This window comes from Salminus brasiliensis, chromosome 11, assembly GCF_030463535.1.
Source record: "Salminus brasiliensis chromosome 11, fSalBra1.hap2, whole genome shotgun sequence".
In the NCBI taxonomy this organism is placed as follows: domain Eukaryota; kingdom Metazoa; phylum Chordata; class Actinopteri; order Characiformes; family Bryconidae; genus Salminus; species Salminus brasiliensis.
The window spans coordinates 31,357,058-31,377,882 of NC_132888.1; the positions used below are offsets into that span (position 1 = coordinate 31,357,058).

The following is a 20,825-nucleotide window of genomic DNA, read 5'->3' on the forward strand; positions in this document are numbered from 1 at the left end:
GCATTCCATTTCAACACATCAACATTTACAACACAAAGCATTCCATTTCAACACATCAACATTTACAACACAAAAGAGTTTCATCTACAAATTTGTGCAAAAGATGTAAATAACATGGAAATGTAAGCTTTAATTGTTTGCAGGATTGGAAAAGCTTACAACACCTGATATTCCCAGACAGTCTCCCATTCAAGTACTAACCAGGCCCAACCCTAGGTAGCTTCTGAGATCAGACGAGATCAGGCATTCTAAGGGTGGAATGGCCGTAAGCAGAAGCACCTTGCAAACTAGAGGATTCAAATTTCATAGCTAAGACCATATTTGTTCAAAACCAAGCAAAAGCATTCCATTTCAACACATCAACATTTACAACACAAAGCATTCCATTTCAACACATCAACATTTACAACACAAAAGAGTTTCATCTACAAATTTGTGCAAAAGATGTAAATAACATGGAAATGTAAGCTTTAATTGTTTGCAGGATTGGAAAAGCTTAAAACACCTGGTATTCCCAGACAGTCTCCCATTCAAGTACTAACCAGGCCCAACCCTAGGTAGCTTCTGAGATCAGACGAGATCAGGCATTCTAAGGGTGGAATGGCCGTAAGCAGAAGCACCTTCCAAACTAGAGGATTCAAATTTCATAGCTAAGACCATATTTGTTCAAAACCAAGCAAAAGCATTCCATTTCAACACATCAACATTTACAACACAAAAGAGTTTCAACTACAAATTTGTGCAAAAGATGTAAATAACATGGAAATGTAAGCTTTAATTGTTTGCAGGATTGGAAAAGCTTACAACACCTGGTATTCCCAGACAGTCTCCCATTCAAGTACTAACCAGGCCCAACCCTAGGTAGCTTCTGAGATCAGACGAGATCAGGCATTCTAAGGGTGGAATGGCCGTAAGCAGAAGCACCTTGCAAACTAGAGGATTCAAATTTCATAGCTAAGACCATATTTGTTCAAAACCAAGCAAAAGCATTCCATTTCAACACATCAACATTTACAACACAAAAGAGTTTCAACTACAAATTTGTGCAAAAGATGTAAATAACATGGAAATGTAAGCTTTAATTGTTTGCAGGATTGGAAAAGCTTACAACACCTGGTATTCCCAGACAGTCTCCCATTCAAGTACTAACCAGGCCCAACCCTAGGTAGCTTCTGAGATCAGACGAGATCAGGCATTCTAAGGGTGGAATGGCCGTAAGCAGAAGCACCTTGCAAACTAGAGGATTCAAATTTCATAGCTAAGACCATATTTGTTCAAAACCAAGCAAAAGCATTCCATTTCAACACATCAACATTTACAACACAAAGCATTCCATTTCAACACATCAACATTTACAACACAAAATAGTTTCATCTACAAATTTGTGCAAAAGATGTAAATAACATGGAAATGTAAGCTTTAATTGTTTGCAGGATTGGAAAAGCTTACAACACCTGATATTCCCAGACAGTCTCCCATTCAAGTACTAACCAGGCCCAACCCTAGGTAGCTTCTGAGATCAGACGAGATCAGGCATTCTAAGGGTGGAATGGCCGTAAGCAGAAGCACCTTGCAAACTAGAGGATTCAAATTTCATAGCTAAGACCATATTTGTTCAAAACCAAGCAAAAGCATTCCATTTCAACACATCAACATTTACAACACAAAAGAGTTTCAACTACAAATTTGTGCAATAGATGTAAATAACATGGAAATGTAAGCTTTAATTGTTTGCAGGATTGGAAAAGCTTACAACACCTGGTATTCCCAGACAGTCTCCCATTCAAGTACTAACCAGGCCCAATCCTAGATAGCTTCTGAGATCAGACGAGATCAGGCATTCTAAGGGTGGAATGGCCGTAAGCAGAAGCACCTTGCAAACTAGAGGATTCAAATTTCATAGCTAAGACCATATTTGTTCAAAACCAAGCAAAAGCATTCCATTTCAACACATCAACATTTACAACACAAAAGAGTTTCAACTACAAATTTGTGCAAAAGATGTAAATAACATGGAAATGTAAGCTTTAATTGTTTGCAGGATTGGAAAAGCTTACAACACCTGATATTCCCAGACAGTCTCCCATTCAAGTACTAACCAGGCCCAACCCTCGGTAGCTTCTGAGATCAGACGAGATCAGGCATTCTAAGGGTGGAATGGCCGTAAGCAGAAGCACCTTGCAAACTAGAGGATTCAAATTTCATAGCTAAGACCATATTTGTTCAAAACCAAGCAAAAGCATTCCATTTCAACACATCAACATTTACAACACAAAAGAGTTTCAACTACAAATTTGTGCAAAAGATGTAAATAACATGGAAATGTAAGCTTTAATTGTTTGCAGGATTGGAAAAGCTTACAACACCTGGTATTCCCAGACAGTCTCCCATTCAAGTACTAACCAGGCCCAACCCTAGGTAGCTTCTGAGATCAGACGAGATCAGGCATTCTAAGGGTGGAATGGCCGTAAGCAGAAGCACCTTGCAAACTAGAGGATTCAAATTTCATAGCTAAGACCATATTTGTTCAAAACCAAGCAAAAGCATTCCATTTCAACACATCAACATTTACAACACAAAGCATTCCATTTCAACACATCAACATTTACAACACAAAAGAGTTTCATCTACAAATTTGTGCAAAAGATGTAAATAACATGGAAATGTAAGCTTTAATTGTTTGCAGGATTGGAAAAGCTTACAACACCTGATATTCCCAGACAGTCTCCCATTCAAGTACTAACCAGGCCCAACCCTAGGTAGCTTCTGAGATCAGACGAGATCAGGCATTCTAAGGGTGGAATGGCCGTAAGCAGAAGCACCTTGCAAACTAGAGGATTCAAATTTCATAGCTAAGACCATATTTGTTCAAAACCAAGCAAAAGCATTCCATTTCAACACATCAACATTTACAACACAAAGCATTCCATTTCAACACATCAACATTTACAACACAAAAGAGTTTCATCTACAAATTTGTGCAAAAGATGTAAATAACATGGAAATGTAAGCTTTAATTGTTTGCAGGATTGGAAAAGCTTAAAACACCTGGTATTCCCAGACAGTCTCCCATTCAAGTACTAACCAGGCCCAACCCTAGGTAGCTTCTGAGATCAGACGAGATCAGGCATTCTAAGGGTGGAATGGCCGTAAGCAGAAGCACCTTCCAAACTAGAGGATTCAAATTTCATAGCTAAGACCATATTTGTTCAAAACCAAGCAAAAGCATTCCATTTCAACACATCAACATTTACAACACAAAAGAGTTTCAACTACAAATTTGTGCAAAAGATGTAAATAACATGGAAATGTAAGCTTTAATTGTTTGCAGGATTGGAAAAGCTTACAACACCTGGTATTCCCAGACAGTCTCCCATTCAAGTACTAACCAGGCCCAACCCTAGGTAGCTTCTGAGATCAGACGAGATCAGGCATTCTAAGGGTGGAATGGCCGTAAGCAGAAGCACCTTGCAAACTAGAGGATTCAAATTTCATAGCTAAGACCATATTTGTTCAAAACCAAGCAAAAGCATTCCATTTCAACACATCAACATTTACAACACAAAAGAGTTTCAACTACAAATTTGTGCAAAAGATGTAAATAACATGGAAATGTAAGCTTTAATTGTTTGCAGGATTGGAAAAGCTTACAACACCTGGTATTCCCAGACAGTCTCCCATTCAAGTACTAACCAGGCCCAACCCTAGGTAGCTTCTGAGATCAGACGAGATCAGGCATTCTAAGGGTGGAATGGCCGTAAGCAGAAGCACCTTGCAAACTAGAGGATTCAAATTTCATAGCTAAGACCATATTTGTTCAAAACCAAGCAAAAGCATTCCATTTCAACACATCAACATTTACAACACAAAGCATTCCATTTCAACACATCAACATTTACAACACAAAATAGTTTCATCTACAAATTTGTGCAAAAGATGTAAATAACATGGAAATGTAAGCTTTAATTGTTTGCAGGATTGGAAAAGCTTACAACACCTGATATTCCCAGACAGTCTCCCATTCAAGTACTAACCAGGCCCAACCCTAGGTAGCTTCTGAGATCAGACGAGATCAGGCATTCTAAGGGTGGAATGGCCGTAAGCAGAAGCACCTTGCAAACTAGAGGATTCAAATTTCATAGCTAAGACCATATTTGTTCAAAACCAAGCAAAAGCATTCCATTTCAACACATCAACATTTACAACACAAAAGAGTTTCAACTACAAATTTGTGCAATAGATGTAAATAACATGGAAATGTAAGCTTTAATTGTTTGCAGGATTGGAAAAGCTTACAACACCTGGTATTCCCAGACAGTCTCCCATTCAAATACTAACCAGGCCCAATCCTAGATAGCTTCTGAGATCAGACGAGATCAGGCATTCTAAGGGTGGAATGGCCGTAAGCAGAAGCAACTTGCAAACTAGAGGATTCAAATTTCATAGCTAAGACCATATTTGTTCAAAACCAAGCAAAAGCATTCCATTTCAACACATCAACATTTACAACACAAAAGAGTTTCAACTACAAATTTGTGCAAAAGATGTAAATAACATGGAAATGTAAGCTTTAATTGTTTGCAGGATTGGAAAAGCTTACAACACCTGATATTCCCAGACAGTCTCCCATTCAAGTACTAACCAGGCCCAACCCTAGGTAGCTTCTGAGATCAGACGAGATCAGGCATTCTAAGGGTGGAATGGCCGTAAGCAGAAGCACCTTGCAAACTAGAGGATTCAAATTTCATAGCTAAGACCATATTTGTTCAAAACCAAGCAAAAGCATTCCATTTCAACACATCAACATTTACAACACAAAAGAGTTTCAACTACAAATTTGTGCAAAAGATGTAAATAACATGGAAATGTAAGCTTTAATTGTTTGCAGGATTGGAAAAGCTTACAACACCTGGTATTCCCAGACAGTCTCCCATTCAAGTACTAACCAGGCCCAACCCTAGGTAGCTTCTGAGATCAGACGAGATCAGGCATTCTAAGGGTGGAATGGCCGTAAGCAGAAGCACCTTGCAAACTAGAGGATTCAAATTTCATAGCTAAGACCATATTTGTTCAAAACCAAGCAAAAGCATTCCATTTCAACACATCAACATTTACAACACAAAAGAGTTTCAACTACAAATTTGTGCAAAAGATGTAAATAACATGGAAATGTAAGCTTTAATTGTTTGCAGGATTGGAAAAGCTTACAACACCTGGTATTCCCAGACAGTCTCCCATTCAAGTACTAACCAGGCCCAACCCTAGGTAGCTTCTGAGATCAGACGAGATCAGGCATTCTAAGGGTGGAATGGCCGTAAGCAGAAGCACCTTGCAAACTAGAGGATTCAAATTTCATAGCTAAGACCATATTTGTTCAAAACCAAGCAAAAGCATTCCATTTCAACACATCAACATTTACAACACAAAAGAGTTTCAACTACAAATTTGTGCAAAAGATGTAAATAACATGGAAATGTAAGCTTTAATTGTTTGCAGGATTGGAAAAGCTTACAACACCTGGTATTCCCAGACAGTCTCCCATTCATGTACTAACCAGGCCCAACCCTAGGTAGCTTCTGAGATCAGACGAGATCAGGCATTCTAAGGTTGGAATGGCCGTAAGCAGAAGCACCTTGCAAACTAGAGGATTCAAATTTCATAGCTAAGACCATATTTGTTCAAAACCAAGCAAAAGCATTCCATTTCAACACATCAACATTTACAACACAAAAGAGTGTCAACTACAAATTTGTGCAAAAGATGTAAATAACATGGAAATGTAAGCTTTAATTGTTTGCAGGATTAGAAAAGCTTACAACACCTGGTATTCCCAGACAGTCTCCCATTCAAGTACTAACCAGGCCAAACCCTAGGCAGTTTCTGAGATCAGACGAGATCAGGCATTCTAAGGGTGGAATGGCCGTAAGCAGAAGCACCTTGCAAACTAGAGGATTCAAATTTCATATCTAAGACCATATTTGTTCAAAACCAAGCAAAAGCATTCCATTTCAACACATCAACATTTACAACACAGCATTCCATTTCAACACATCAACATTTACCACACAAAAGAGTGTCAACTACAAATAAGTGCAAAAGATATAAATAACATGGAAATGTAAGCTTTAATTGTTTTCAGGATTGGAAAAGCTTACAACACCTGGTATTCCCAGACAGTCTCCCATTCAAGTACTAACCAGGCCCAACCATAGGTAGCTTCTGAGATCAGACGAGTTCAGGCATTCTAAGGGTGGAATGGCCGTAAGCAGAAGCTCTTAGCAAACTAGAGGATTCAAATTTCATAGCTAAGACCATATTTGTTCAAAACCAAGCAAAAGCATTCCATTTCAACACATCAACATTTACAACACAAAGCATTCCATTTCAACACATCAACATTTACAACACAAAAGAGTTTCATCTACAAATTTGTGCAAAAGATGTAAATAACATGGAAATGTAAGCTTTAATTGTTTGCAGGATTGGAAAAGCTTAAAACACCTGGTATTCCCAGACAGTCTCCCATTCAAGTACTAACCAGGCCCAACCCTAGGTAGCTTCTGAGATCAGACGAGATCAGGCATTCTAAGGGTGGAATGGCCGTAAGCAGAAGCACCTTCCAAACTAGAGGATTCAAATTTCATAGCTAAGACCATATTTGTTCAAAACCAAGCAAAAGCATTCCATTTCAACACATCAACATTTACAACACAAAAGAGTTTCAACTACAAATTTGTGCAAAAGATGTAATTAACATGGAAATGTAAGCTTTAATTGTTTGCAGGATTGGAAAAGCTTACAACACCTGGTATTCCCAGACAGTCTCCCATTCAAGTACTAACCAGGCCCAACCCACATCAACATTTATAACACAAAAGAGTTTCAACTACAAATTTGTGCAAAAGATGTAAATAACATGGAAATGTAAGCTTTAATTGTTTGCAGGATTGGAAAAGCTTACAACACCTGGTATTCCCAGACAGTCTCCCTTTCAAGTACTAACCAGGCCCAACCCAATGGTAGCTTCTGAGATCAGACGAGATCAGGCATTCTAAGGGTGGAATGGCCGTAAGCAGAAGCACTTAGCAAACTAGAGGATTCAAATTTCATAGCTAAGACCATATTTGTTCAAAACCAAGCAAAAGCATTCCATTTCAACACATCAACATTTACAACACAAAGCATTCCATTTCAACACATCAACATTTACCACACAAAAGAGTGTCAACTACAAATAAGTGCAAAAGATATAAATAACATGGAAGTGTAAGCTTTAATTGTTTGCAGGATTGGAAAAGCTTACAACACCTGGTATTCCCAGACAGTCTTCCAATCAAGTACTAAACAGGCCCAATCCTAGGTAGCTTCTGAGATCAGACGAGATCAGGCATTCTAAGGATGGAATGGCCGCAAGCAGAAGCACCTTGCAAACTAGAGGATTCAAATTTCATAGCTAAGACCATATTTGTTCAAAACCAAGCAAAAACATTCCATTTCAACACATCAACATTTACAACACAAAGCATTCCATTTCAACACATCAACATTTACAACACAAAAGAGTTTCAACTACAAATTTGTGCAAAACATGTAAATAACATGGAAATGTAAGCTTTAATTGTTTGCAGGATTGGAAAAGCTTACAACACCTGGTATTCCCAGACAGTCTCCCATTCAAGTACTAACCAGGCCCAACCCTAGGTAGCTTCTGAGATCAGACGAGATCAGGCATTCTAAGGGTGAATGGCCGTAAGCAGAAGCACCTTGCAAACTAGAGGATTCAAATTTCATAGCTAAGACCATATTTGTTCAAAACCAAGCAAAAGCATTCCATTTCAACACATCAACATTTACAACACAAAGCATTCCATTTCAACACATCAACATTTACAACACAAAAGAGTTTCATCTACAAATTTGTGCAAAAGATGTAAATAACATGGAAATGTAAGCTTTAATTGTTTGCAGGATTGGAAAAGCTTACAACAACTGATATTCCCAGACAGTCTCCCATTCAAGTACTAACCAGGCCCAACCCTAGGTAGCTTCTGAGATCAGACGAGATCAGGCATTCTAAGGGTGGAATGGCCGTAAGCAGAAGCACCTTGCAAACCTAGAGGATTCAAATTTCATAGCTAAGACCATATTTGTTCAAAACCAAGCAAAAGCATTCCATTTCAACACATCAACATTTACAACACAAAAGAGTTTCAACTACAAATTTGTGCAAAAGATGTAAATAACATGGAAATGTAAGCTTTAATTGTTTGCAGGATTGGAAAAGCTTACAACACCTGGTATTCCCAGACAGTCTCCCATTCAAGTACTAACCAGGCCCAACCCTAGGTAGCTTCTGAGATCAGACGAGATCAGGCATTCTAAGGGTGGAATGGCCGTAAGCAGAAGCACCTTGCAAACTAGAGGATTCAAATTTCATAGCTAAGACCATATTTGTTCAAAACCAAGCAAAAGCATTCCATTTCAACACATCAACATTTACAACACAAAAGAGTTTCAACTACAAATTTGTGCAAAAGATGTAAATAACATGGAAATGTAAGCTTTAATTGTTTGCAGGATTGGAAAAGCTTACAACACCTGATATTCCCAGACAGTCTCCCATTCAAGTACTAACCAGGCCCAACCCTAGGTAGCTTCTGAGATCAGACGAGATCAGGCATTCTAAGGGTGGAATGGCCTTAAGCAGAAGCACCTTGCAAACTAGAGGATTCAAATTTCATAGCTAAGACCATATTTGTTCAAAACCAAGCAAAAGCATTCTATTTCAACACATCAACATTTACAACACAAAGCATTCCATTTCAACACATCAACATTTACAACACAAAAGAGTTTCAACTACAAATTTGTGCAAAAGATGTAAATAACATGGAAATGTAAGCTTTAATTGTTTGCAGGATTGGAAAAGCTTACAACACCTGATATTCCCAGACAGTCTCCCATGCAAGTACTAACCAGGCCCAACACTAGGTAGCTTCTGAGATCAGACGAGATCAGGCATTCTAAGGGTGGAATGGCCTTAAGCAGACGCACCTTGCAAACTAGAGGATTCAAATTTCATAGCTAAGACCATATTTGTTCAAAACCAAGCAAAAGCATTCCATTTCAACACATCAACATTTACAACACAAAGCATTCCATTTCAACACATCAACATTTACAACACAAAAGAGTTTCATCTACAAATTTGTGCAAAAGATGTAAATAACATGGAAATGTAAGCTTTAATTGTTTGTAGGATTGGAAAAGCTTACAACACCTGGTATTCCCAGACAGTCTCCCATTCATGTACTAACCAGGCCCAACCCTAGGTAGCTTCTGAGATCAGACGAGATCAGGCATTCTAAGGATGGAATGGCCGCAAGCAGAAGCACCTTGCAAACTAGAGGATTCAAATTTCATAGCTAAGACCATATTTGTTCAAAACCAAGCAAAAACATTCCATTTCAACACATCAACATTTACAACACAAAGCATTCCATTTCAACACATCAACATTTACAACACAAAAGAGTTTCAACTACAAATTTGTGCAAAAGATGTAAATAACATGGAAATGTAAGCTTTAATTGTTTGCAGGATTGGAAAAGCTTACAACACCTGATATTCCCAGACAGTCTCCCATTCAAGTACTAACCAGGCCCAACCCTAGGTAGCTTCTGAGATCAGACGAGATGAGGCATTCTAAGGGTGGAATGGCCGTAAGCAGAAGCACCTTGCAAACTAGAGGATTCAAATTTCATAGCTAAGACCATATTTGTTCAAAACCAAGCAAAAGCATTCCATTTCAACACATCAACATTTACAACACAAAGCATTCCATTTCAACACATCAACATTTACAACACAAAAGAGTTTCAACTACAAATTTGTGCAAAAGATAGCTAAGACCATATTTGTTCAAAACCAAGCAAAAGCATTCCATTTCAACACATCAACATTTACAACACAAAAGAATTTCAACTACAAATTTGTGCAAAAGATGTAAATAACATGGAAATGTAAGCTTTAATTGTTTGCAGGATTGGAAAAGCTTACAACACCTGGTATTCCCAGACATTCCCCCATTCAAGTACTAACCAGGCCCAACCCTAGGTAGCTTCTGAGATCAGACGAGATCAGGCATTCTAAGGGTGGAATGGCCGTAAGCAAAAGAACTTTGCAAACTAGAGGACTCAAATTTCATAGCTAAGACCATATTTGTTCAAAACCAAGCAAAAGCATTCCATTTCAACACATCAACATTTACAACACAAAAGAGTTTCAACTACAAATTTGTGCAAAAGATGTAAATAACATGGAAATGTAAGCTTCAATTGTTTGCAGGATTGGAAAAGCTTACAACACCTGGTATTCCCAGACAGTCTCCCATTCAAGTACTAACCAGGCCCAACCCTAGGTAGCTTCTGAGATCAGACGAGATCAGGCATTCTAAGGGTGGAATGGCCGTAAGCAGAAGCACCTTGCAAACTAGAGGATTCAAATTTCATAGCTAAGACCATATTTGTTCAAAACCAAGCAAAAACATTCCATTTCAACACATCAACATTTACAACACAAAAGAGTTTCAACTACAAATTTGTGCAAAAGATGTAAAAAACATGGAAATGTAAGCTTTAATTGTTTGCAGGATTGGAAAAGCTTACAACACCTGGTATTCCCAGACAGTCTCCCATTCAAGTACTAACCAGGCCCAACCCTAGGTAGCTTCTGAGATCAGACGAGATCAGGCATTCTAAGGGTGGAATGGCCGTAAGCAGAAGCACCTTGCAAACTAGAGGATTCAAATTTCATAGCTAAGACCATATTTGTTCAAAACCAAGCAAAAGCATTCCATTTCAACACATCAACATTTACAACACAAAAGAGTTTCAACTACAAATTTGTGCAAAAGATGTAAATAACATGGAAATGTAAGCTTTAATTGTTTGCAGGATTGGAAAAGCTTACAACACCTGGTATTCCCAGACAGTCTCCCATTCAAGTACTAACCAGGCCCAACCCTAGGTAGCTTCTGAGATCAGACGAGATCAGGCATTCTAAGGGTGGAATGGCCATAAGCAGAAGCACCTTGCAAACTAGAGGATTCAAATTTCATAGCTAAGGCCATATTTGTTCAAAAACAAGCAAAAGCATTCCATTTCAACACATCAACATTTACAACACAAAAGAGTTTCAACTACAAATTTGTGTAAAAGATGTAAATAACATGGAAATGTAAGCTTTACTTGTTTGCAGGATTGGAAAAGCTTACAACACCTGATATTCCCAGACAGTCTCCCATTCAAGTACTAACCAGGCCCAACCCTAGGTAGCTTCTGAGATCAGACGAGATCAGGCATTCTAAGGGTGGAATGGCCTTAAGCAGAAGCACCTTGCAAACTAGAGGATTCAAATTTCATAGCTAAGACCATATTTGTTCAAAACCAAGCAAAAGCATTCCATTTCAACACATCAACATTTACAACACAAAAGAGTTTCAACTACAAATTTGTGCAAAAGATGTAAATAACATGGAAATGTAAGCTTTAATTGTTTGCAGGATTGGAAAAGCTTACAAAACCTGGTATTCCCAGACAGTCTCCCATTCAAGTACTAACCAGGCCCAACCCTAGGTAGCTTCTGAGATCAGACGAGATCAGGCATTCTAAGGGTGGAATGGCCGTAAGCAGAAGCACCTTGCAAACTAGAGGATTCAAATTTCATAGCTAAGACCATATTTGTTCAAAACCAAGCAAAAGCATTCCATTTCAACACATCAACATTTACAACACAAAGCATTCCATTTCAACACATCAACATTTACAACACAAAAGAGTTTCATCTACAAATTTGTGCAAAAGATGTAAATAACATGGAAATGTAAGCTTTAATTGTTTGCAGGATTGGAAAAGCTTACAAAACCTGGTATTCCCAGACAGTCTCCCATTCAAGTACTAACCAGGCCCAACCCTAGGTAGCTTCTGAGATCAGACGAGATCAGGCATTCTAAGGGTGGAATGGCCGTAAGCAGAAGCACCTTGCAAACCTAGAGGATTCAAATTTCATAGCTAAGACCATATTTGTTCAAAACCAAGCAAAAGCATTCCATTTCAACACATCAACATTTACAACACAAAAGAGTTTCAACTACAAATTTGTGCAAAAGATGTAAATAACATGGAAATGTAAGCTTTAATTGTTTGCAGGATTGGAAAAGCTTACAACACCTGGTATTCCAAGACAGTCTCCCATTCAAGTACTAACCAGGCCCAACCCTAGGTAGCTTCTGAGATCAGACGAGATCAGGAATTCTAAAGGTGGAATGGCCGTAAGCAGAAGCACCTTGCAAACTAGAGGATTCAAATTTCATGGCTAAGACCATATTTGTTCAAAACCAAGCAAAAGCATTCCATTTCAACACATCAACATTTACAACACAAAAGAGTTTCAACTACAAATTTGTGCAAAAGATGTAAATAACATGGAAATGTAAGCTTTAATTGTTTGCAGGATTGGAAAAGCTTACAACACCTGGTATTCCCAGACAGTCTCCCATTCAAGTACTAACCAGGCCCAACCCTAGGTAGCTTCTGAGATCAGACGAGATCAGGAATTCTAAGGGTGGAATGGCCGTAAGCAGAAGCATCTTGCAAACTAGAGGATTCAAATTTCATGGCTAAGACCATATTTGTTCAAAACCAAGCAAAAGCATTCCATTTCAACACATCAACATTTACAACACAAAAGAGTTTCAACTACAAATTTGTGCAAAAGATGTAAATAACATGGAAATGTAAGCTTTAATTGTTTGCAGGATTGGAAAAGCTTACAACACCTGGTATTCCCAGACAGTCTCCCATTCAAGTACTAACCAGGCCCAACCCTTGGTAGCTTCTGAGATCAGACGAGATCAGGCATTCTAAGGGTGGAATGGCCGTAAGCAGAAGCACCTTGCAAACTAGAGGATTCAAATTTCATAGCTAAGACCATATTTGTTCAAAACCAAGCAAAAGCATTCCATTTCAACACATCAACATTTACAACACAAAAGAGTTTCAACTACAAATTTGTGCAAAAGATGTAAATAACATGGAAATGTAAGCTTTAATTGTTTGCAGGATTGGAAAAGCTTACAACACCTAGTATTCCCAGACAGTCTCCCATTCAAGTACTAACCAGGCCCAACCCTAGGTAGCTTCTGAGATCAGACGAGATCAGGCATTCTAAGAGTGGAATGGCCGTAAGCAGAAGCACCTTGCAAACTAGAGGATTCAAATTTCATAGCTAAGACCATATTTGTTCAAAACCAAGCAAAAGCATTCCATTTCAACACATCAACATTTACAACACAAAAGAGTTTCAACTACAAATTTGTGCAAAAGATGTAAATAACATGGAAATGTAAGCTTTAATTGTTTGCAGGATTGGAAAAGCTTACAACACCTGATATTCCCAGACAGTCTCCCATTCAAGTACTAACCAGGCCCAACCCTAGGTAGCTTCTGAGATCAGACGAGATCAGGCATTCTAAGGGTGGAATGGCCTTAAGCAGAAGCACCTTGCAAACTAGAGGATTCAAATTTCATAGCTAAGACCATATTTGTTCAAAACCAAGCAAAAACATTCCATTTCAACACATCAACATTTACAACACAAAAGAGTTTCAACTACAAATTTGTGCAAAAGATGTAAAAAACATGGAAATGTAAGCTTTAATTGTTTGCAGGATTGGAAAAGCTTACAACACCTGGTATTCCCAGACAGTCTCCCATTCAAGTACTAACCAGGCCCAACCCTAGGTAGCTTCTGAGATCAGACGAGATCAGGCATTCTAAGGGTGGAATGGCCGTAAGCAGAAGCAACTTGCAAACTAGAGGATTCAAATTTCATAGCTAAGACCATATTTGTTCAAAACCAAGCAAAAGCATTCCATTTCAACACATCAACATTTACAACACAAAGCATTCCATTTCAACACATCAACATTTACAACACAAAAGAGTTTCATCTACAAATTTGTGCAAAAGATGTAAAAAACATGGAAATGTAAGCTTTAATTGTTTGCAGGATTGGAAAAGCTTACAACACCTGATATTCCCAGACAGTCTCCCATTCAAGTACTAACCAGGCCCAACCCTAGGTAGCTTCTGAGATCAGACGAGATCAGGCATTCTAAGGGTGGAATGGCCGTAAGCAGAAGCACCTTGCAAACCTAGAGGATTCAAATTTCATAGCTAAGACCATATTTGTTCAAAACCAAGCAAAAGCATTCCATTTCAACACATCAACATTTACAACACAAAAGAGTTTCAACTACAAATTTGTGCAAAAGATGTAAATAACATGGAAATGTAAGCTTTAATTGTTTGCAGGATTGGAAAAGCTTACAACACCTGGTATTCCCAGACAGTCTCCCATTCAAGTACTAACCAGGCCCAACCCTAGGTAGCTTCTGAGATCAGACGAGATCAGGCATTCTAAGGGTGGAATGGCCGTAAGCAGAAGCACCTTGCAAACTAGAGGATTAAAATTCATAGCTAAGACCATATTTGTTCAAAACCAAGCAAAAGCATTCCATTTCAACACATCAACATTTACAACACAAAAGAGTTTCAACTACAAATTTGTGCAAAAGATGTAAATAACATGGAAATGTAAGCTTTAATTGTTTGCAGGATTGGAAAAGCTTACAACACCTGGTATTCCCAGACAGTCTCCCATTCAAGTACTAACCAGGCCCAACCCTAGGTAGCTTCTGAGATCAGACGAGAGCAGGCATTCTAAGGGTGGAATGGCCGTAAGCAGAAGCACCTTGCAAACTAGAGGATTCAAATTTCATAGCTAAGACCATATTTGTTCAAAACCAAGCAAAAGCATTCCATTTCAACACATCAACATTTACAACACAAAAGAGTTTCAACTACAAATTTGTGCAAAAGATGTAAATAACATGGAAATGTAAGCTTTAATTGTTTGCAGGATTGGAAAAGCTTACAACACCTGGTATTCCCAGACAGTCTCCCATTCAAGTACTAACCAGGCCCAACCCTAGGTAGCTTCTGAGATCAGACGAGATCAGGCATTCTAAGGGTGGAATGGCCGTAAGCAGAAGCACCTTGCAAACTAGAGGATTCAAATTTCATAGCTAAGACCATATTTGTTCAAAACCAAGCAAAAGCATTCCATTTCAACACATCAACATTTACAACACAAAAGAGTTTCAACTACAAATTTGTGCAAAAGATGTAAATAACATGGAAATGTAAGCTTTAATTGTTTGCAGGATTGGAAAAGCTTACAACACCTGGTATTCCCAGACAGTCTCCCATTCAAGTAAAAACCAGGCCCAACCCTAGGTAGCTTCTGAGATCAGACGAGATCAGGCATTCTAAGGGTGGAATGGCCGTAAGCAGAAGCACCTTGCAAACTAGAGGATTCAAATTTCATAGCTAAGACCATATTTGTTCAAAACCAAGCAAAAGCATTCCATTTCAACACATCAACATTTACAACACAAAAGAGTTTCAACTACAAATTTGTGCAAAAGATGTAAATAACATGAAAATGTAAGCTTTAATTGTTTGCAGGATTGGAAAAGTTTACAACACCTGGTATTCCCAGACAGTCTCCCATTCAAGTACTAACCAGGCCCAACCCTAGGTAGCTTCTGAGATCAGACGAGATCAGGCATTCTAAGGTTGGAATGGCCGTAGGCAGAAGCACCTTGCAAACCTAGAGGATTCAAATTTCATAGCTAAGACCATATTTGTTCAAAACCAAGCAAAAGCATTCCATTTCAACACATCAACATTTACAACACAAAAGAGTTTCAACTACAAATTTGTGCAAAAGATGTAAATAACATGGAAATGTAAGCTTTAATTGTTTGCAGGATTGGAAAAGCTTACAACACCTGGTATTCCCAGACAGTCTCCCATTCAAGTACTAACCAGGCCCAACCCTAGGCAGCTTCTGAGATCAGACGAGATCAGGCATTCTAAGGGTGGAATGGCCGTAAGCAGAAGCACCTTGCAAACTAGAGGATTCAAATTTCATAGCTAAGATCATATTTGTTCAAAACCAAGCAAAAGCATTCCATTTCAACACATCAACATTTACAACACAAAGCATTCCATTTCAACACATCAACATTTACAACACAAAAGAGTTTCATCTACAAATTTGTGCAAAAGATGTAAATAACATGGAAATGTAAGCTTTAATTGTTTGCAGGATTGGAAAAGCTTACAACACCTGGTATTCCCAGACAGTCTCCCATTCAAGTACTAACCAGGCCCAACCCTAGGTAGCTTCTGAGATCAGACGAGATCAGGCATTCTAAGGGTGGAATGCCCGTAAGCAAAAGCACCTTCCAAACTAGAGGATTCAAATTTCATAGCTAAGACCATATTTGTTCAAAACCAAGCAAAAGCATTCCATTTCAACACATCAACATTTACAACACAAAAGAGTTTCAACTACAAATTTGTGCAAAAGATGTAAATAACATGGAAATGTAAGCTTTAATTGTTTGCAGGATTGGAAAAGCTTACAACACCTGGTATTCCCAGACAGTCTCCTATTCAAGTACTAACCAAGCCCAACCCTAGGTAGCTTCTGAGATCAGACGAGATCAGGCATTCTAAGGGTGGAATGGCCGTAAGCAGAAGCACCTTGCAAACTAGAGGATTCAAATTTCATAGCTAAGACCATATTTGTTCAAAACCAAGCAAAAGCATTCCATTTCAACACATCAACATTTACAACACAAAAGAGTTTCAACTACAAATTTGTGCAAAAGATGTAAATAACATGGAAATGTAAGCTTTAATTGTTTGCAGGATTGGAAAAGCTTACAACACCTGGTATTCCCAGACAGTCTCCCATTCAAGTACTAACCAGGCCCAACCCTTGGTAGCTTCTGAGATCAGACGAGATCAGGCATTCTAAGGGTGGAATGGCCGTAAGCAGAAGCACCTTGCAAACTAGAGGATTCAAATTTCATAGCTAAGACCATATTTGTTCAAAACCAAGCAAAAGCATTCCATTTCAACACATCAACATTTACAACACAAAAGAGTTTCAACTACAAATTTGTGCAAAAGATGTAAATAACATGGAAATGTAAGCTTTAATTGTTTGCAGGATTGGAAAAGCTTACAACACCTGGTATTCCCAGACAGTCTCCCATTCAAGTACTAACCAGGCCCAACCCTAGGTAGCTTCTGAGATCAGACGAGATCAGGCATTCTAAGGGTGGAATGGCCGTAAGCAGAAGCACCTTGCAAACTAGAGGATTCAAATTTCATAGCTAAGACCATATTTGTTCAAAACCAAGCAAAAGCATTCCATTTCAACACATCAACATTTACAACACAAAAGAGTTTCAACTACAAATTTGTGCAAAAGATGTAAATAACATGGAAATGTAAGCTTTAATTGTTTGCAGGATTGGAAAAGCTTACAACACCTGGTATTCCCAGACAGTCTCCCATTCAAGTACTAACCAGGCCCAACCCTAGGTAGCTTCTGAGATCAGACGAGATCAGGCATTCTAAGGGTGGAATGGCCGTAGGCAGAAGCACCTTGCAAACCTAGAGGATTCAAATTTCATAGCTAAGACCATATTTGTTCAAAACCAAGCAAAAGCATTCCATTTCAACACATCAACATTTACAACACAAAAGAGTTTCAACTACAAATTTGTGCAAAAGATGTAAATAACATGGAAATGTAAGCTTTAATTGTTTGCAGGATTGGAAAAGCTTACAACACCTGGTATTCCCAGACAGTCTCCCATTCAAGTAGTAACCAGGCCCAACCCTAGGTAGCTTCTGAGATCAGACGAGATCAGGCATTCTAAGGGTGGAATGGCCGTAAGCAGAAGCACCTTGCAAACTAGAGGATTCAAATTTCATAGCTAAGACCATATTTGTTCAAAACCAAGCAAAAGCATTCCATTTCAACACATCAACATTTACAACACAAAGCATTCCATTTCAACACATCAACATTTACAACACAAAAGAGTTTCATCTACAAATTTGTGCAAAAGATGTAAATAACATGGAAATGTAAGCTTTAATTGTTTGCAGGATTGGAAAAGCTTACAACACCTGATATTCCCAGACAGACTCCCATTCAAGTACTAACCAGGCCCAACCCTAGGTAGCTTCTGAGATCAGACGAGATCAGGCATTCTAAGGGTGGAATGGCCGTAAGCAGAAGCACCTTGCAAACCTAGAGGATTCAAATTTCATAGCTAAGACCATATTTGTTCAAAACCAAGCAAAAGCATTCCATTTCAACACATCAACATTTACAACACAAAAGAGTTTCAACTACAAATTTGTGCAAAAGATGTAAAAAACATGGAAATGTAAGCTTTAATTGTTTGCAGGATTGGAAAAGCTTACAACACCTGGTATTCCCAGACAGTCTCCCATTCAAGTACTAACCAGGCCCAACCCTAGGTAGCTTCTGAGATCAGACGAGATCAGGCATTCTAAGGGTGGAATGGCCGTAAGCAGAAGCACCTTGCAAACTAGAGGATTCAAATTTCATAGCTAAGACCATATTTGTTCAAAACCAAGCAAAAGCATTCCATTTCAACACATCAACATTTACAACACAAAAGAGTTTCAACTACAAATTTGTGCAAAAGATGTAAATAACATGGAAATGTAAGCTTTAATTGTTTGCAGGATTGGAAAAGCTTACAACACCTGGTATTCCCAGACAGTCTCCCATTCAAGTACTAACCAGGCCCAACCCTAGGTAGCTTCTGAGATCAGACGAGATCAGGCATTCTAAGGGTGGAATGGCCGTAAGCAGAAGCACCTTGCAAACTAGAGGATTCAAATTTCATAGCTAAGACCATATTTGTTCAAAACCAAGCAAAAGCATTCCATTTCAACACATCAACATTTACAACACAAAAGAGTTTCAACTACAAATTTGTGCAAAAGATGTAAATAACATGGAAATGTAAGCTTTAATTGTTTGCAGGATTGGAAAAGCTTACAACACCTGGTATTCCCAGACAGTCTCCCATTCAAGTACTAACCAGGCCCAACCCTAGGTAGCTTCTGAGATCAGACAAGATTAGGCATTCTAAGGGTGGAATGGCCGTAAGCAGAAGCACCTTGCAAACTAGAGGATTCAAATTTCATAGCTAAGACCATATTTGTTCAAAACCAAGCAAAAGCATTCCATTTCAACACATCAACATTTACAATACAAAGCATTCCATTTCAACACATCAACATTTACAACACAAAAGAGTTTCAACTACAAATTTGTGCAAAAGATGTAAATAACATGGAAATGTAAGCTTTAATTGTTTGCAGGATTGGAAAAGCTTACAACACCTGGTATTCCCAGACAGTCTCCCATTCAAGTACTAACCAGGCCCAACCCTAGGTAGCTTCTGAGATCAGACAAGATCAGGCATTCTAAGGGTGGAATGGCCGTAAGCAGAAGCACCTTGCAAACTAGAGGATTCAAATTTCATAGCTAAGACCATATTTGTTCAAAACCAAGCAAAAGCATTCCATTTCAACACATCAACATTTACAACACAAAAGAGTTTCAACTACAAATTTGTGCAAAAGATGTAAATAACATGGAAATGTAAGCTTTAATTGTTTGCAGGATTGGAAAAGCTTACAACACCTGGTATTCCCAGACAGTCTCCCATTCAAGTACTAACCAGGCCCAACCCTTGGTAGCTTCTGAGATCAGACGAGATCAGGCATTCTAAGGGTGGAATGGCCGTAAGCAGAAGCACCTTGCAAACTAGAGGATTCAAATTTCATAGCTAAGACCATATTTGTTCAAAACCAAGCAAAAGCATTCCATTTCAACACATCAACATTTACAACACAAAAGAGTTTCAACTACAAATTTGTGCAAAAGATGTAAATAACATGGAAATGTAAGCTTTAATTGTTTGCAGGATTGGAAAAGCTTACAACACCTGGTATTCCCAGACAGTCTCCCATTCAAGTACTAACCAGGCCCAACCCTAGGTAGCTTCTGAGATCAGACGAGATCAGGCATTCTAAGGGTGGAATGGCCGTAAGCAGAAGCACCTTGCAAACTAGAGGATTCAAATTTCATAGCTAAGACCATATTTGTTCAAAACCAAGCAAAAGCATTCCATTTCAACACATCAACATTTACAACACAAAAGAGTTTCAACTACAAATTTGTGCAAAAGATGTAAATAACATGGAAATGTAAGCTTTAATTGTTTGCAGGATTGGAAAAGCTTACAACACCTGGTATTCCCAGACAGACTCCCATTCAAGTACTAACCAGGCCCAACCCTAGGTAGCTTCTGAGATCAGACGAGATCAGGCATTCTAAGGGTGGAATGGCCGTAAGCAGAAGCACCTTGCAAACTAGAGGATTCAAATTTCATAGCTAAGACCATATTTGTTCAAAACCAAGCAAAAGCATTCCATTTCAACACATCAACATTTACAATACAAAGCATTCCATTTCAACACATCAACATTTACAACACAAAAGAGTTTCATCTACAAATTTGTGCAAAAGATGTAAATAACATGGAAATGTAAGCTTTAATTGTTTGCAGAATTGGAAAAGCTTACAACACCTGGTATTCCCAGACAGTCTCCCATTCAAGTACTAACCGTGCCCAACCCTAGGTAGCTTCTGAGATCAGACGAGATCAGGCATTCTAAGGGTGGAATGGCCATAAGCAGAAGCACCTTGCAAACTAGAGGATTCAAATTTCATAGCTAAGACCATATTTGTTCAAAACCAAGCAAAAGCATTCCATTTCAACACATCAA

General features: G+C 38.5%; 65 pseudogenes; all 65 read right to left on the minus strand.

The window, feature by feature from the left end:
* Positions 1-152: 152 nt before the first annotated feature.
* LOC140570554 (5S ribosomal RNA) lies at positions 153-271 on the minus strand (annotated as a pseudogene).
* A 222-nt stretch (positions 272-493) lies between these two features.
* Positions 494-612, minus strand: LOC140572784 (5S ribosomal RNA; annotated as a pseudogene).
* A 185-nt stretch (positions 613-797) lies between these two features.
* On the minus strand, positions 798-916 carry LOC140568632 (5S ribosomal RNA; annotated as a pseudogene).
* Positions 917-1,101: 185 nt separating this feature from the next.
* Positions 1,102-1,220, minus strand: LOC140568634 (5S ribosomal RNA; annotated as a pseudogene).
* A 222-nt stretch (positions 1,221-1,442) lies between these two features.
* On the minus strand, positions 1,443-1,561 carry LOC140570555 (5S ribosomal RNA; annotated as a pseudogene).
* A 185-nt stretch (positions 1,562-1,746) lies between these two features.
* On the minus strand, positions 1,747-1,865 carry LOC140572189 (5S ribosomal RNA; annotated as a pseudogene).
* A 185-nt stretch (positions 1,866-2,050) lies between these two features.
* On the minus strand, positions 2,051-2,169 carry LOC140570154 (5S ribosomal RNA; annotated as a pseudogene).
* A 185-nt stretch (positions 2,170-2,354) lies between these two features.
* On the minus strand, positions 2,355-2,473 carry LOC140568635 (5S ribosomal RNA; annotated as a pseudogene).
* A 222-nt stretch (positions 2,474-2,695) lies between these two features.
* LOC140570556 (5S ribosomal RNA) lies at positions 2,696-2,814 on the minus strand (annotated as a pseudogene).
* A 222-nt stretch (positions 2,815-3,036) lies between these two features.
* Positions 3,037-3,155, minus strand: LOC140572785 (5S ribosomal RNA; annotated as a pseudogene).
* A 185-nt stretch (positions 3,156-3,340) lies between these two features.
* Positions 3,341-3,459, minus strand: LOC140568636 (5S ribosomal RNA; annotated as a pseudogene).
* A 185-nt stretch (positions 3,460-3,644) lies between these two features.
* LOC140568637 (5S ribosomal RNA) lies at positions 3,645-3,763 on the minus strand (annotated as a pseudogene).
* A 222-nt stretch (positions 3,764-3,985) lies between these two features.
* Positions 3,986-4,104, minus strand: LOC140570557 (5S ribosomal RNA; annotated as a pseudogene).
* Positions 4,105-4,289: 185 nt separating this feature from the next.
* On the minus strand, positions 4,290-4,408 carry LOC140566392 (5S ribosomal RNA; annotated as a pseudogene).
* A 185-nt stretch (positions 4,409-4,593) lies between these two features.
* LOC140570558 (5S ribosomal RNA) lies at positions 4,594-4,712 on the minus strand (annotated as a pseudogene).
* A 185-nt stretch (positions 4,713-4,897) lies between these two features.
* On the minus strand, positions 4,898-5,016 carry LOC140568638 (5S ribosomal RNA; annotated as a pseudogene).
* Positions 5,017-5,201: 185 nt separating this feature from the next.
* Positions 5,202-5,320, minus strand: LOC140568639 (5S ribosomal RNA; annotated as a pseudogene).
* Positions 5,321-5,505: 185 nt separating this feature from the next.
* LOC140566718 (5S ribosomal RNA) lies at positions 5,506-5,624 on the minus strand (annotated as a pseudogene).
* Positions 5,625-5,809: 185 nt separating this feature from the next.
* LOC140567312 (5S ribosomal RNA) lies at positions 5,810-5,928 on the minus strand (annotated as a pseudogene).
* A 220-nt stretch (positions 5,929-6,148) lies between these two features.
* On the minus strand, positions 6,149-6,267 carry LOC140566158 (5S ribosomal RNA; annotated as a pseudogene).
* Positions 6,268-6,489: 222 nt separating this feature from the next.
* On the minus strand, positions 6,490-6,608 carry LOC140572786 (5S ribosomal RNA; annotated as a pseudogene).
* Positions 6,609-6,954: 346 nt separating this feature from the next.
* LOC140567403 (5S ribosomal RNA) lies at positions 6,955-7,074 on the minus strand (annotated as a pseudogene).
* Positions 7,075-7,296: 222 nt separating this feature from the next.
* Positions 7,297-7,415, minus strand: LOC140567053 (5S ribosomal RNA; annotated as a pseudogene).
* A 222-nt stretch (positions 7,416-7,637) lies between these two features.
* Positions 7,638-7,755, minus strand: LOC140566686 (5S ribosomal RNA; annotated as a pseudogene).
* A 222-nt stretch (positions 7,756-7,977) lies between these two features.
* On the minus strand, positions 7,978-8,096 carry LOC140566529 (5S ribosomal RNA; annotated as a pseudogene).
* A 186-nt stretch (positions 8,097-8,282) lies between these two features.
* Positions 8,283-8,401, minus strand: LOC140568640 (5S ribosomal RNA; annotated as a pseudogene).
* A 185-nt stretch (positions 8,402-8,586) lies between these two features.
* Positions 8,587-8,705, minus strand: LOC140566304 (5S ribosomal RNA; annotated as a pseudogene).
* A 222-nt stretch (positions 8,706-8,927) lies between these two features.
* Positions 8,928-9,046, minus strand: LOC140567816 (5S ribosomal RNA; annotated as a pseudogene).
* Positions 9,047-9,268: 222 nt separating this feature from the next.
* Positions 9,269-9,387, minus strand: LOC140566659 (5S ribosomal RNA; annotated as a pseudogene).
* A 222-nt stretch (positions 9,388-9,609) lies between these two features.
* Positions 9,610-9,728, minus strand: LOC140566938 (5S ribosomal RNA; annotated as a pseudogene).
* A 324-nt stretch (positions 9,729-10,052) lies between these two features.
* LOC140573429 (5S ribosomal RNA) lies at positions 10,053-10,171 on the minus strand (annotated as a pseudogene).
* Positions 10,172-10,356: 185 nt separating this feature from the next.
* On the minus strand, positions 10,357-10,475 carry LOC140568641 (5S ribosomal RNA; annotated as a pseudogene).
* Positions 10,476-10,660: 185 nt separating this feature from the next.
* Positions 10,661-10,779, minus strand: LOC140568642 (5S ribosomal RNA; annotated as a pseudogene).
* A 185-nt stretch (positions 10,780-10,964) lies between these two features.
* LOC140570440 (5S ribosomal RNA) lies at positions 10,965-11,083 on the minus strand (annotated as a pseudogene).
* A 185-nt stretch (positions 11,084-11,268) lies between these two features.
* On the minus strand, positions 11,269-11,387 carry LOC140566305 (5S ribosomal RNA; annotated as a pseudogene).
* Positions 11,388-11,572: 185 nt separating this feature from the next.
* LOC140572497 (5S ribosomal RNA) lies at positions 11,573-11,691 on the minus strand (annotated as a pseudogene).
* Positions 11,692-11,913: 222 nt separating this feature from the next.
* On the minus strand, positions 11,914-12,032 carry LOC140572498 (5S ribosomal RNA; annotated as a pseudogene).
* Positions 12,033-12,218: 186 nt separating this feature from the next.
* LOC140572494 (5S ribosomal RNA) lies at positions 12,219-12,337 on the minus strand (annotated as a pseudogene).
* Positions 12,338-12,522: 185 nt separating this feature from the next.
* On the minus strand, positions 12,523-12,641 carry LOC140569941 (5S ribosomal RNA; annotated as a pseudogene).
* A 185-nt stretch (positions 12,642-12,826) lies between these two features.
* LOC140568714 (5S ribosomal RNA) lies at positions 12,827-12,945 on the minus strand (annotated as a pseudogene).
* A 185-nt stretch (positions 12,946-13,130) lies between these two features.
* On the minus strand, positions 13,131-13,249 carry LOC140572535 (5S ribosomal RNA; annotated as a pseudogene).
* A 185-nt stretch (positions 13,250-13,434) lies between these two features.
* On the minus strand, positions 13,435-13,553 carry LOC140566306 (5S ribosomal RNA; annotated as a pseudogene).
* A 185-nt stretch (positions 13,554-13,738) lies between these two features.
* Positions 13,739-13,857, minus strand: LOC140568643 (5S ribosomal RNA; annotated as a pseudogene).
* Positions 13,858-14,079: 222 nt separating this feature from the next.
* Positions 14,080-14,198, minus strand: LOC140570559 (5S ribosomal RNA; annotated as a pseudogene).
* A 186-nt stretch (positions 14,199-14,384) lies between these two features.
* LOC140568645 (5S ribosomal RNA) lies at positions 14,385-14,503 on the minus strand (annotated as a pseudogene).
* A 184-nt stretch (positions 14,504-14,687) lies between these two features.
* On the minus strand, positions 14,688-14,806 carry LOC140573021 (5S ribosomal RNA; annotated as a pseudogene).
* Positions 14,807-14,991: 185 nt separating this feature from the next.
* On the minus strand, positions 14,992-15,110 carry LOC140568646 (5S ribosomal RNA; annotated as a pseudogene).
* Positions 15,111-15,295: 185 nt separating this feature from the next.
* Positions 15,296-15,414, minus strand: LOC140566217 (5S ribosomal RNA; annotated as a pseudogene).
* A 185-nt stretch (positions 15,415-15,599) lies between these two features.
* On the minus strand, positions 15,600-15,718 carry LOC140567500 (5S ribosomal RNA; annotated as a pseudogene).
* A 186-nt stretch (positions 15,719-15,904) lies between these two features.
* Positions 15,905-16,023, minus strand: LOC140572595 (5S ribosomal RNA; annotated as a pseudogene).
* Positions 16,024-16,245: 222 nt separating this feature from the next.
* Positions 16,246-16,364, minus strand: LOC140572284 (5S ribosomal RNA; annotated as a pseudogene).
* Positions 16,365-16,549: 185 nt separating this feature from the next.
* On the minus strand, positions 16,550-16,668 carry LOC140570299 (5S ribosomal RNA; annotated as a pseudogene).
* A 185-nt stretch (positions 16,669-16,853) lies between these two features.
* Positions 16,854-16,972, minus strand: LOC140568725 (5S ribosomal RNA; annotated as a pseudogene).
* Positions 16,973-17,157: 185 nt separating this feature from the next.
* LOC140568647 (5S ribosomal RNA) lies at positions 17,158-17,276 on the minus strand (annotated as a pseudogene).
* Positions 17,277-17,461: 185 nt separating this feature from the next.
* LOC140571838 (5S ribosomal RNA) lies at positions 17,462-17,580 on the minus strand (annotated as a pseudogene).
* Positions 17,581-17,766: 186 nt separating this feature from the next.
* Positions 17,767-17,885, minus strand: LOC140572281 (5S ribosomal RNA; annotated as a pseudogene).
* A 222-nt stretch (positions 17,886-18,107) lies between these two features.
* LOC140572194 (5S ribosomal RNA) lies at positions 18,108-18,226 on the minus strand (annotated as a pseudogene).
* Positions 18,227-18,412: 186 nt separating this feature from the next.
* LOC140568648 (5S ribosomal RNA) lies at positions 18,413-18,531 on the minus strand (annotated as a pseudogene).
* A 185-nt stretch (positions 18,532-18,716) lies between these two features.
* Positions 18,717-18,835, minus strand: LOC140568649 (5S ribosomal RNA; annotated as a pseudogene).
* Positions 18,836-19,020: 185 nt separating this feature from the next.
* LOC140567038 (5S ribosomal RNA) lies at positions 19,021-19,139 on the minus strand (annotated as a pseudogene).
* A 222-nt stretch (positions 19,140-19,361) lies between these two features.
* LOC140572156 (5S ribosomal RNA) lies at positions 19,362-19,480 on the minus strand (annotated as a pseudogene).
* A 185-nt stretch (positions 19,481-19,665) lies between these two features.
* LOC140568737 (5S ribosomal RNA) lies at positions 19,666-19,784 on the minus strand (annotated as a pseudogene).
* Positions 19,785-19,969: 185 nt separating this feature from the next.
* On the minus strand, positions 19,970-20,088 carry LOC140568650 (5S ribosomal RNA; annotated as a pseudogene).
* A 185-nt stretch (positions 20,089-20,273) lies between these two features.
* On the minus strand, positions 20,274-20,392 carry LOC140571273 (5S ribosomal RNA; annotated as a pseudogene).
* Positions 20,393-20,614: 222 nt separating this feature from the next.
* On the minus strand, positions 20,615-20,733 carry LOC140566190 (5S ribosomal RNA; annotated as a pseudogene).
* Positions 20,734-20,825: the final 92 nt, after the last annotated feature.